This window comes from Bombus flavifrons, chromosome 12 (genome assembly GCF_040668555.2).
Source record: "Bombus flavifrons isolate JBK064 chromosome 12, iyBomFlav1_principal, whole genome shotgun sequence".
Classification (NCBI taxonomy): Eukaryota; Metazoa; Arthropoda; class Insecta; order Hymenoptera; family Apidae; genus Bombus; species Bombus flavifrons.
In genome coordinates, this window is record NC_138453.1 from 11,011,072 (window position 1) to 11,023,358 (window position 12,287).

General features: G+C 40.0%; 1 protein-coding gene across 5 annotated transcripts in view; it reads left to right on the forward strand.

The window, feature by feature from the left end:
• Nucleotides 1-12,287, forward strand: part of Pgant9 (polypeptide N-acetylgalactosaminyltransferase 9) — a 293,677-nt gene that overhangs the window by 174,523 nt on the left and 106,867 nt on the right. For all 5 annotated transcript variants that reach the window (XM_069124998.1, XM_069124997.1, XM_069124994.1 and 2 more), the window contains one exon: nucleotides 2,559-2,656. The gene's annotated coding sequence lies outside the window, so the exon portion shown is untranslated. The remainder of the gene's footprint in view (nucleotides 1-2,558; nucleotides 2,657-12,287) is intronic.

Genomic DNA, 12,287 nt, shown 5'->3' on the forward strand with positions numbered 1-12,287 from the left:
GATAAATACGCGTAATGAAATTTACGAAAAAGAGTGGGATTTAGGAACTGATAATTTACATTTGGTCGAATGTAGAGCGATCTTCGTAAAGAGCGAAATTTACATCGTCATTAGAAGCCATGACACGTTATAATTAGCATTTCTCTTCGTCTCGGCGCGAAGAACAAAAACCAAACACGTGATTTCGCGTTCACGACTTACCTTCACTTTCTAACTTATTGCTCGCCTTCTATCTGCTAATTTACATACTTCTTGCGTTACACCAACACGGTACATCGTCGTTGCATCCCAGCGAGCTTTAGTGCATTAGCAACGCAATGGAGAAAGGAGAACCGTTCTCGTTTCCGCCTTGTTATGACGCTGAACACGGGCTCGCCTCTCCAATACGACGCCGCGATCGTTTCCTTCCAGTCGAGTATCTCTGATGCCACTTTTATCGCCGAACATTCGACTACTTGAACTACTTGAACTAACGTAAGGTGTTCAGTTTACCAGGAAGGTTGCCATATCCCTCCAGGTCAGAAACCTCGGCAACCTTATCTTTTTTACAATAATTTATTACAATATGACTCAAAATTACATTTTGGAAATACCAAGTTCGTAACATGTCAAAAACAGCCTTCCAGGCGATCGTCGTGCTGTAAGCTTTACCGACGAAAGCCTCGCATAGTTGTTTGAACGATATATTTCGAAGGTTAAAAGAATATATTCCAATACTAAAAGAAAATACGTAAGATTAAGTATATGTATATGTAATAATCTAGTTGTAACGAAAGTATGAACGCGAAAGAGACTGGAAGTCGTGTCTTCATCGAGAATGTGGCCTCTGGTCGTATCTCTGTCCTCTGCCAATACTGTAATCATCCTGAATCTCGGTCAATTACTCAAAACTCGCGTCTCGCATCGACATTCACCTCGTCGCTGCTATTTCCTCCCCTTTCCTGCGATCGAACAGCTTGCACCGGCGTGAAATTATATAAGCGAGCTCATGCACATGCATTGTACACGATGCCACGCGAAACTGCCGTTACGTTGGTCGTACTCGAAGGATGAGACTCGGTTGTTCCATTCTTCGTTGTACGAGCGAAGAAACTGTAGAAACGCGGAGAACTGGGCGAAATCAAGAAGGTCACGCCGCTAGGCGGAATTACTTCCGTACGATCATAATTCCCGTAGACGTACGTACATCCTCTTTCTCTCATCACCCTTTCTCCTCGTCCTATGGCTTTCACGTTGTTACACCGCGAAGCTCGGTCAGAGTTTCGGGTTTTCACTGGCTTCGTCGTCCAACGACGTTTAATATCCGTACGCTGGATTCAAAAGCCTCTTTTCCGGCAGCTGAGCAGCAGACGCCATTGTTCAGCCACGCTCGACCTAAAGTCCCTTTTCCCCCGTGAGAGAGTTATTTATACGCTTAAAAATTAATCCGCCACGTTAAAAGTCGTGCTTTCGTTTACAGGGCTGCTTTCTCGCGATCTAGGCTAGTCGGCTACGTGGCTGCTGCGTGTTATTTTCGGGGATGAATTGGGTTGCGTCGTAGAGCTTTCCTTAAGGAATCGAGGGCGAATAGAGTGCCTGGAATAGTGTACCTAGCTTGTTTGCTAGCTTGTCGCTGTTTTCGTACACGAAATTTGTTTTACGTACACGCGCACCAAGCGGAGGTAGTTTCGTGCAGCGTCGACAACTCCAAGGTCCTTTTATCGTAACATAAGCTGCAGTCAACTTTTAAGAAAATGATTCGTAGTATAAACGGAACTTGATAAAAATGATGAACATTGGTTCTCCGAAATGTGGCGATAAGCATCGATAAGTCACAGAAAAAAAAAATTTCGTAGGACAACAAAAAACTTTTTCTTTCCTTTGTATACGCGTTTAACGTTCCTTCAGCAGCGCGGGCGATTAGCAACGTAGCACGGTTAACAGTCTACAGTTTCAGATACAGCGTTGTAGATTCGAGGAATTGAAAAAGCTTCGGTAGACTTTGGATAGAACCCAACGATTTGGTTATATCGTTAGGCAGTTTAGGGATTTTCAAACGAAAAATTGTTCACGTGTCTGAAACGATTTTTCTGTATTTATGCAGTTCTTTTGTCGAGAATCGTTATTGGAATGGGGAAGTAGTAAAGTGTTCGTGCGTAGCATAAACGATCGCCATTCAAGATTAAACGTACATGCTCGCGAACGCAAGATTACAGGATATTGCTGCGTATTCCGTAGGCGAGTTACGCCGGCAGATATTTTATCTATGATAATTTATGACCGTTTAAATCTTAGAAATGAAATAGCGTTGGACGTTTTATGATTTTATCGCGCTACGAGTGTGGATAAGGATGCTTTATTTTCGGATCTAAGCGGTTCGTTTCTGACAACATCCATCTGTCGGCTGTTATAGCTACACGAATGTGTTATATTATATCCCGTGATTTATGACTGATATTATTATACATGTTTCCTTATACCATACTGTTAATTTATAGATATCATAGATTTTCTACTTAGTTAAGCGTAAACAAATGTATTATATTAGTACAACGAATTGTATTTTTTTGCTATTCCAGGATAAGGTGTTGTTCAGTGGGAGTTTACGAGACAATACTTTTCACTTAAGTAAGGATTTACCAACCAACCGCTGTGTGCATTTCTATAAGCAGTATCGGTGAGTGAATTTAAATAGCAAAAAATTATAATTCTCTCCTATTTTCCAGGCTCTTATTTTACACGCTCTTATATTTTTCTTTTTTCGTTGAACCTATAGAAAAATAAGGAAAAATCAATGATCCGTTAATTATTCCATGATTAATCGCTAACAATTTCTTCCACTTACGTTACATCAAATAATACCAAAGTCTGGATGCATCGTTTTAATGCAAAGTATCGATACCCGCTTACTTCCAAACCATTTACCATTTCTCTCGTTTCAATGAATCAAATAATCAGTCCATTAATTCGCACGTGACCGGGTCGAGTAATGTCCATCGTGCTCGTTGGCTCCACGGCTGATAGAATCGTCCTGGCTCCCAGCAAGGAGCACGGACGGTTGAACGAAGGGGTGGCCTGATAACAAAACTCGTCTGGATGAGGGATATTAATGCCCGCGCGAAGACGGCTTTAATAAGTCCGCGACGTAATGAAAACCATTCATATAAAAGTTTCCTGCGCGAGGTGACGCTTTAATTGAACGCAGCCACGAAGAGGTCTCGGCACCCCTCCATCCCCGAGGCTTCCTCTTTCTTGTGCCGAGCTGTAACAAGATGTCAGAGATTACCCTGGCTCGCTTTCCCTCTGCCACCGCCACTCTGCCTCTTTTCCTCTTTTCGACTTTTCTTTTCTCCAACGAATCCACCGGTTTTATCTTTCTCGTAGAAGTTTCCACGCGTTCTCTCCCTTTTCTCTCCGTTCTTACCTTCGGGTAGGCGACTTTCATTAAAAATTTTCTGTTGGTCGAGCCGATGGAGCCGTTTCCTCTGGAACGTTTCAATTGATATCGAGCCTACCATTCAGTCGGGAACAAAGGGTAAGAGAATCGCGGCCGGGGATGGGCCGACTTCATCGGCAAAATTGGGTTTTTCTTCTTCGAACAGCCAGAGCCCAGGCTATTAAAAAGGATCCTGCCTTTCAGATTGGAGGTGTAAATGCGGGTTTGATGGGAAATTGTTGATGGCCGAACAGCGACAATGAGAATGTTCGAGCGAAGCTTGCTTGCTGGTTTCAGGCTGGAAATAGGATGGCTATTATTATAGATGGCTATATATATATATATATATAGCCACGATGGTTCTTTCAATTGATCGAGAGTGTGTACAAAGTTATCGAAGATAGCTTTCTTTTTTATCCAAAGTGTGATTGCAACAGGCGTGAATTTTTCAGTGTATGTACGAAAAAGTGACGAGATCGTTGAGCACTTTTAAAAGCAAGTGGAACTTTACTTATGAAATTTCCCGTTTTTTAATTACACAATTTTTTATGAGTTATTTGATAATATTCTTAAAAGTATTCTATACTGAAAAGAACGCGAAATATCTATCCACTTTGATTTTTGCAATGGAACAAGTATTCGATAACTTTTCAAGAAATTGAAAGGAATGTGAAACGCTTTTTCATGAAATATTTCCACATGTATTTCAACATATTTTTGCAAGATTAAATATTCTCTCTAACTTGACAGCTTTTTTATATTCTTGACTCGATTTGCTTGACAATTTCGACCGGTTTACGTTTCGATGTTTCTGTCAAAAGTAATCTTGGTACGTAGAGAGGAATTTAAACGCGATATTCCGCGGTAAGCGTCAGTTTTCATTTCTCGTCGACATTTTCGCTGTTTAATTTCAGCATGGTCAAAAGTGACGGGCTTTAAGGAACAAGAAAAATCCGCGCGACTTTTTCGAGAATATGTCCGTCTTTCGCACCACGTGATGCTTTTACTTTCTGCTTCCATCCCCTGTTTTCTTCTTGCTACGTTTCTCGTATCTTTATCAACTTTTTGCGAGTTTCCTCTGCCCGCTTGTTTCCATAAACGGGGTTTGCCGATTTGTTACCGTTCCGGTCCTTTTCAGCGTCTTTCGTTTCCTGCTTTTTATCCTTGATTTTGGTCTTTCTTTCCTGGGAAATTTATCTAGGAGATAAATAGAAAACTTCGTGAGATTCGCGCGATACATTTAATTTAAATTTAATTTATTACAACGATAATAAATATTTGAAGAGTCGTTTCGTTTGGGAAAGAAATATAATTTCTGATTCATGTCAATCTTAACTTGTATAAAATTATTTTATTATTATCCCGAATAATAAAATTCATATTTAAATACTTGATAAATGATCGTATAAATGTTGACGAAAAATATAATCTAATAAATAATTGCAAAGTTAACGCAACGTTAAAATATATTTTAAAAGGTCTTCGGGAGAACGAAACATTGAACGAGACAACGAGTATCGTTTCTTCGAGTGATTTTCATGCTCAATGTTAGAAATAGCGGCCGTCGAGATATTTCTAGTAGTTTGCTGGCTTGAGTTGGATAAATTTTCACGATCGTTCCACTGTCAACAGTTAAATACTCGAATTTGTATAAACTTGACTGGTGCATTGGTAATCATTTGCACTTTAACGCTTGCGGTGCATTCGTGTGTACATTCCGATAGTCCCCGTAATCAGTCGTATGTTTCGTCGTTGTTTCCCGTGATATGTACATGAAACGCCCACCATACGGAATATTAGTATTTGTCGACGACACGTGCTATCACCAATGCGACATTCGGTAACTTGCGTGTCCGTGTGTGATACGTTCGAAATTAACGAAGCATCGACTCGTGTTGATTTCTTTACTAGTGCCTCGTTTCAGAATAACGCACAACGTTCTTCACAACGCTACGTTATATTATTAATATTGATAATATAATATGTAGTAATAAAAGAAAATTTTTTTCGATCAGGATCTCGGTTTCGATAAAATTGGATTCGAAGCAGAACAATCTATCAACGGTCATAGATTCGATTTTTTCCGGATACGAATCCTCAAAAGCAAAACTTTTATTCTGCGGTTATTTGTAGAGCACTTGTTCATAGAATGCTCTCACGTCTCGTTGTAGTACAGTTATACAATCTATAGTTAACAAAGTACATATATACATTTCCAAACTCGATTCTTTCGAAAACGAGACTCGAAACGAAAAACTTTTACTCTACACTTTCTACTTATGTTTGCTTTAAAATACCCTCGTATCCAATAGTAATACCATTATACAGTCTATAGTTACCGAAGTGCACGCGTGCTCGATGAATTTCCAAACTCAATTTCCTGCGCTACCCCCTGAAAACAGAGTTCGAATCGAAAGAAAACTTTAGCCTCTTCCTGATTATTATTATATAGAATAATTTCCTTTATATCAGTCGTATAGAAACAGCCTGTATTTAAATTCGCATGGAATTATTCTCGTATTATTAAAAAAAAAAAAAGTCTGAGCGTATTTCAACCCTGAAAAAGCTGGCTCGTGGACAGGTGGCGAAGCGTTACGCGGTTGCGTTCTCGCGGATACGTTACAAACAAAGGAGTTACCGCGAGAAATATGAAAAAGAAAAAGAAAAAAGAAAAAGGAACGAGTTGACTCCGCCGTTGCAACAAGATTAAACGCATAGTAGTCCGTATGTGCGCCTTCTTTCATCATTACCGACCAAGGGTTAATTAAATTCTTGCCATGTATTTCATTAAAATGTCGAATAACAAATGCTGACGGTTTCGAGCGTGCCCAAGCAACTTTTTACCGGTAAACGTAATTTTCTGTAACGAGAGGAAAATTTCCGCGAAGGTTTGCGCACGGACAGAAGGGATGCCGTGTTACGAGGGTGACGTGACTTTCCGCCTGTTTTTTCGGACTCGGATGTTCCGTGCATCCTCAACCGTGTTTATTCGCTTAGCTTTGTCGGTTGAAACGGGTGCGAGATTTTAATCGGGCTTTCTGTAACCTCGCACGTAATTCTACTTCGTCCTTTTTAATTAGGAGAATGAAAATGGTTAATTGGGAGGTTTTCTGAGTTACTGTTACGGAAGCTCGTGTTTCGCGGAGTTAAGCTACTTCATATTTATTTTGTGAACGTTTGTGTGAAGTAATAGGGGCATAATTTAGCGCATTAGTTTACCGTAATGAATTCGTCGGTCTGCTTTAGCGTACGGTGTTACATAAAGTGTATTTTAAACTACATAAAAATTACCTTTTCAGTTATTCGTTTAGTTTAGAGATAGCATCTTTTCCAACAAACTTCTCCAAATTTATCCCGTAAAGAAACGTTCGAATTTGTATTAACCAGTTGCTGAAATGTAAAGTTTCTTAATTACCAGAGTTTAAGAAAATGTAAGAAGAGGTAATATTTCTTGTATTTGTACTGTAATTGTGGGCACTGTGAATTCCTCGTGTAACATTAACTCTCCTTAAGTTCGTTTAACTGTTGAGCCGTTTGTTGGATTTGGAATTCCATAAAGCTAAAACAGTCTCTTCTTCAGGTTTCCAAGGTTCGGTAACTTGGAGCATTAATAGCTTCATTTACGAAGAATCCCCGGCTGATGAAATTGCTGTTGTCTTAAGGCTATAGTTAAATATTTGTTAATGATTAAATAGCCTCCTACGTTATTACGTTGAAAGCTCATTTGCTCGCAGTCTGAATAACGACCAGAGATATCAGTCTATTAAAGCTTTCTTCGTTTTTACTAAAAGTAATTCAATTTTCTTAATAGCCGTTTACGTCGTGCAATACCTTCTTACGTAGAAATTAATCTATTATCATAGAGAAATAAAAATAATTAGAAATATGGTATTACGAGCCTCGTACGAACAAGAGTAGAAATCTAAAATATGAATTGAATACGAAGATCACAAGAAAAGAACGAGATAACGTTAATTGCTCCATGGATGTTCACGGTGTTGGTTCGCGTTATTTCCCTGTCACCATAGCCGATTGCAGTCTGGCTTATCTAAATAGTGCATCGTTCCCCCATGGACGTAGCATGGCTCCCGGAAGGGCCGTGTTTCTCCTCGCATGAAACATCATTATCGTGGCCAGGAAAATTCTCCGGCTCATATAGAATCAGTTAACATTGGCAGCCGTATTATTCTTTCGCTGCTGGCCATATATCTCGGACCGATGTGCAGCTATGCAGAAGAGAAGGCATTCGACCGTGGTTCTCACGGCTGAAGATGTACCTTTTACCAATGGTTTTTGATGTGATTTATGTACATTTCGTTTGGTACAAAACGATCTATGAATTAGAGCAATAAGATGAATAATTTGTTGCCAGCCGAAAACTGAGTACTTAAAATCAATAGTATGGATCCTTGTTTATTCTCAATTATGGAGTACGATGTTACTCTCGCCAGAAACTAATCAGAAACGGTTGAATTATGATATTATGAACGAAAGGATATGTACAGGATACCAGTATAAATCGGTGTGAAATATAGTTTAGAATAATAATTATTATTATCGTTAAAAATGAAGCGGCTTGAACAAATCTGATTGTTTGTGTTTATACTACTTTCCCTTCCGTATCTCGTAAACGGAGATAAATCTATGTATAGGGAACGTAACATTATTTGCTCGAAACGTCCTCTCGAACAAGTTGGTAAAGGTCGGTTGAGGTTTGAAACACCCTGTAGAAGACCATCCTGAAAAATTAGCTTAATTTTGAAATCTTCTCCACTGCTCCTCGTGCAGGGAAGTTTGCCATTGCACACAATGATCTTTCTCCTTCTCGTATCACGTACGTATCACGTACGTATCACGTATCTCGTTTGCTTTAGTTTCGCACGAAGCATTCCATTCTTTTCACTTGAAAGAAACGCTCTATATATAACTACACTATCGAAAACAATCTGCGAAAACCATACTGCTGCTGCACTTCCTCCATCGAATAGTCTGTAGCAGCCCAAAAGTGTCTCTTTGGTAACGAGGATCCAAGAAAACTTGGCCAAAGCAGCCGGAAACTTCTTACGAACCCCAAACGAACCATAATCTTGTCCACCATCTCCCTGTCCAACTCGTCGCGATCAGGAAATTTCCGCGAGGTTACATATTTTTCCGAAACGTTGACCGAATTTTGCGAAAAAGTTTCCCAGTAGAAATCGTCGAAGCGGCGACGTCGATGAGACGCGTTGCAACCAGGCGGAAATGGAGAAAAGTTGCGCCAACTGCAGATCCCGGTTCGTGTGCCGTTTCTGGTATCTCGTGTTTATTCGAAAAGTTTCCCAACTTTATGCAAATGCAACGCCCGACAACGCGGAGGAACGGCCACGAGGACTGGCGCGCTTCGTTACCGGGAATCGAGTCGAGTATTCCCTAACCCTTTTCTCTATCCTTCTCTCGCTTTTTCTCACTTACTCGAGGGTACACTTGCAATCTCCATTGTTTCGCGAAGGAAACAGGGGCCTGGGACGTGCTGAAACTTCTTCGGCATACTTTCCGCCGGATTAATTAATTGCCTCTTCCGCTTTACTTGCCCTGCAGTCGTTTTCAAGGGCTCTCTCAAGCTATTCGTCGACGGGGGTGAGTCGCGAATCAGCTTGGAAAAAGAACGGATCAGCCTAGACCAAGTTCGTTTTCATTCTTTTTCTTTTCTACGCAAATTTTGTTCGTCTTCTTTCTGTCTCTTTCTTTCTCTCTCTCTCGCGCGCGCGTGCTCACTCGCTCGCTCGCTCTCGTTGCTTGTTTCTTTTTCACTTGCTTCATGGAAGCAGGATGGATAACGTTTCAACTTCAACATTCGCATAATAACGTCTTACGAGAGGGAAACGCGATAAATCGCTACTCACCCCATGCTTTGGAAAAGTTTAATCGAACCGAACGATCGAAAGTATCGCGGAACTTGGATTTTCGGGTATTAACGCTTGCGTTAATTAAGCGGAAAATTGAATCGTGTCGCGTTCCAGGATAATTACGTCGGTATGAATTGCTACGAATGCCGAGGGGAATTTGGTTCCGATTGTTTGCGGAGATTTCGATTCCCAGGGCAATTTCAGAACAATTCTTTTGGAGTAGGAAGCCGGTACTCATGGGTACACTGTTCTTTGCTTGCTCGAACCGTATTTAAAACCGTGAATTTTGTAGCATCGACGATCGTTGGCTTATTAAACATTTATTGAATTTATTTGGTGAATATATTTCTCCGTTTCGTTGACAACGTGACTCGTTTGCAAAAATTGTATTGTGTCATGAAGTTGTTAACGAGCTGATTTCCCGTTTACATATTTTCCGATGTGAAATTTATTTTCCAATTGTACGGATTTGAAATTCAGTTGGACCGATCACTTTTGACGAACAAACTCTTGTTTATTAACCTTTAGTCGTTTTTACCGTTTTAAGCCATCCGAAACGTTTTAATCACGAGATTGGACGATGAAAAGAATTGTATATGAATTTTGATATACAATTTTTGAATCGTGAAAAATCGAAGGAAATCTTTTGACGTTCGCGCTGTCCATACCAGTTTTAACCAGAGGTCCAAAGCATTTTGTAAATGTTATTTCTGTCTACGTGTTAATTTATGAAATTGCTTGGTATTTATATAGGTATTCGTATTAATAGAGTATGTGACGTGACAGTGAAAATAGTAATTTGAAATGGAAAGCAAAAATTAGTACGCATCGTCAGCATGATCCTTGATTAGCAGAAAAGCATTCTTTCATGGGAATGAATTTCTATAGGTCGCATCCTCCGACATCCTTTTTGTTTCATTCCATAAATAGCTATGAGAGTCTGTCTGGCATATGGAACGGCCAGACTACTGCGCAAAGTGCAGTCTGTAGAATAGTACAATGTAACCAGCGAGGTGTAACTCCTAGTGAGACGAATATTGCTCGTTTGGGCTGGTTTCGTTTCCACTATTTTTGCCTCCTCCACCTCCTGCACCATTATCCTTCCGGGATTCAACAAAAAATCAAAATAAAAGGAACTGCTTTGCATCGAACCAACCTAAGTCATTGTAATGGAACAATGGGCGAATAAAAAAGAAACTTCGTAAGCAACAACTGTAATAAAAGGTAGAATATCGATCCGAAATTTTAATTAATATTCTTCTCTTGTTATTTTTTTATTATCATCGATAACCAACGAGCTTTAATAGCAAGCAAAGTCCGCATTAATTATTTGCACTCGTTAATCTATTATCTGTATCATTTTCAATTAGGGATATTTACCACGCGTATAATTAAAATCGATCGATAACGCACTTAAATTGTTTTTTTTTTATTCTACCTGTTCATTTTTGAATACGAGTGCGAATAATTCGCAAGAAATATATTTGTCTTTCTGCGTATACTTGTTCAATGAACTGCTATCGTCCAATGAAAAAATTTAGGTTTCACGTCGATTTAATTCGTCTTTCACGGTTTTTAAATTAAGAGTAACTCGAATTATAAATTACTTTCAATAATATTTATCATTTATTAGTCTGCATTTATTTCGATCGATATTCGCGATGAGAATATTCAAAGACCATTTTCCGCAAGAAATTTCCAAATCTCGAAAGATCCAGAAGATGAAAGGAATAAATTATTTTTATTTCTATGACAAGCGTTTGAAGGGAAGAGAACATTTCCTTTTTTAAATCGTCGGCTGTTCTCGTTGTGGATTCGATCGTAGTATCTTAGATATTTTACAGTATATCGCTGGTACGGTAACGTTGCTCCGGAAATATTCTGTTTACTCTGGCGGATGCATGCGCATGGAACAGGGAATCGGATATTCTCAGAGTTTTTCCTCGCCGACATAAGCTGCATAAACCCGATGAGACTTTTGTTTACACGACATCGTCCCTGTATCGATGTCGAGAACGTCGTTTTAACATATGCTACGACTTTTACCTATGGAAATGGAAGCGGCTTGATACCAGCTTAAAATGTCACTTGTTTCTTTCCTTTCACCGATAAAAATCCTCAATTTCCGATACAAATTTCCACCAATATTCCCTTACGCGATTTTCATGCAAATAATTTTTTCTTTTTTCCCGAACGATACGTTTGAAACATAGATCAACTCCGAACATAGTGAACTTTACGAAGCATTCTAATTGGCCATTCCAAAACTCTCGTGGCTAAAACACAGCCGTTTCACGATTAGCCACATGGTTCCCGGTTACGTGCGATGCGTATTCAAGTATCGATGTAACCCTAGTCCTCGGCGCGTGTTCTCATATCGAGCTCTGACAACCGCCACATGAAATTATGCCGTGTGCCGTGTGCGGTGCACGTTCGTCTCTGTAAACGGCTGCTTTATCCGCTCTTCTCCGTTTTTCTTGCTCGCGGCACGTCAGCGCAACAATGCGCGCGCGTGCATCCAGCCGGAAGCTGCAACAGAGGAGAGCGTATCCAGAAGCAGCGGGATACGGTCCATGCCACGTCTGTCATGTCTATGCTCGTCGTATCTCGTGGACGTCTCCTTTTCCTCCAACTTGGACACAGATTTATACTCGTGTCGTTTCGTTGGACGCGACGGGAATACACTCGCAATTGATCCGCGCTTTTCATTATACTTCGTCACGATGTCGTTCAAAGATTCGCGCACGGATTAATTGCGATGTGGTAGCAGAAGTGGAATTCTTTTAGATCATAAAGCAAATCGCAAGGATTAAGGAGAAAAATATACAAGTTGTCGCTAGATGATGGATATTCATGCAAATTTATATTTTACCATTGCGAAGACTACTAAAAAACAAAAAGAAATGGAATCTAAGTTGAGGTTTCTTTCACTTACTAAGTATCCCAACAGGTAATACATTTTCGCGTGTTACGCGCATTCCGTGCTC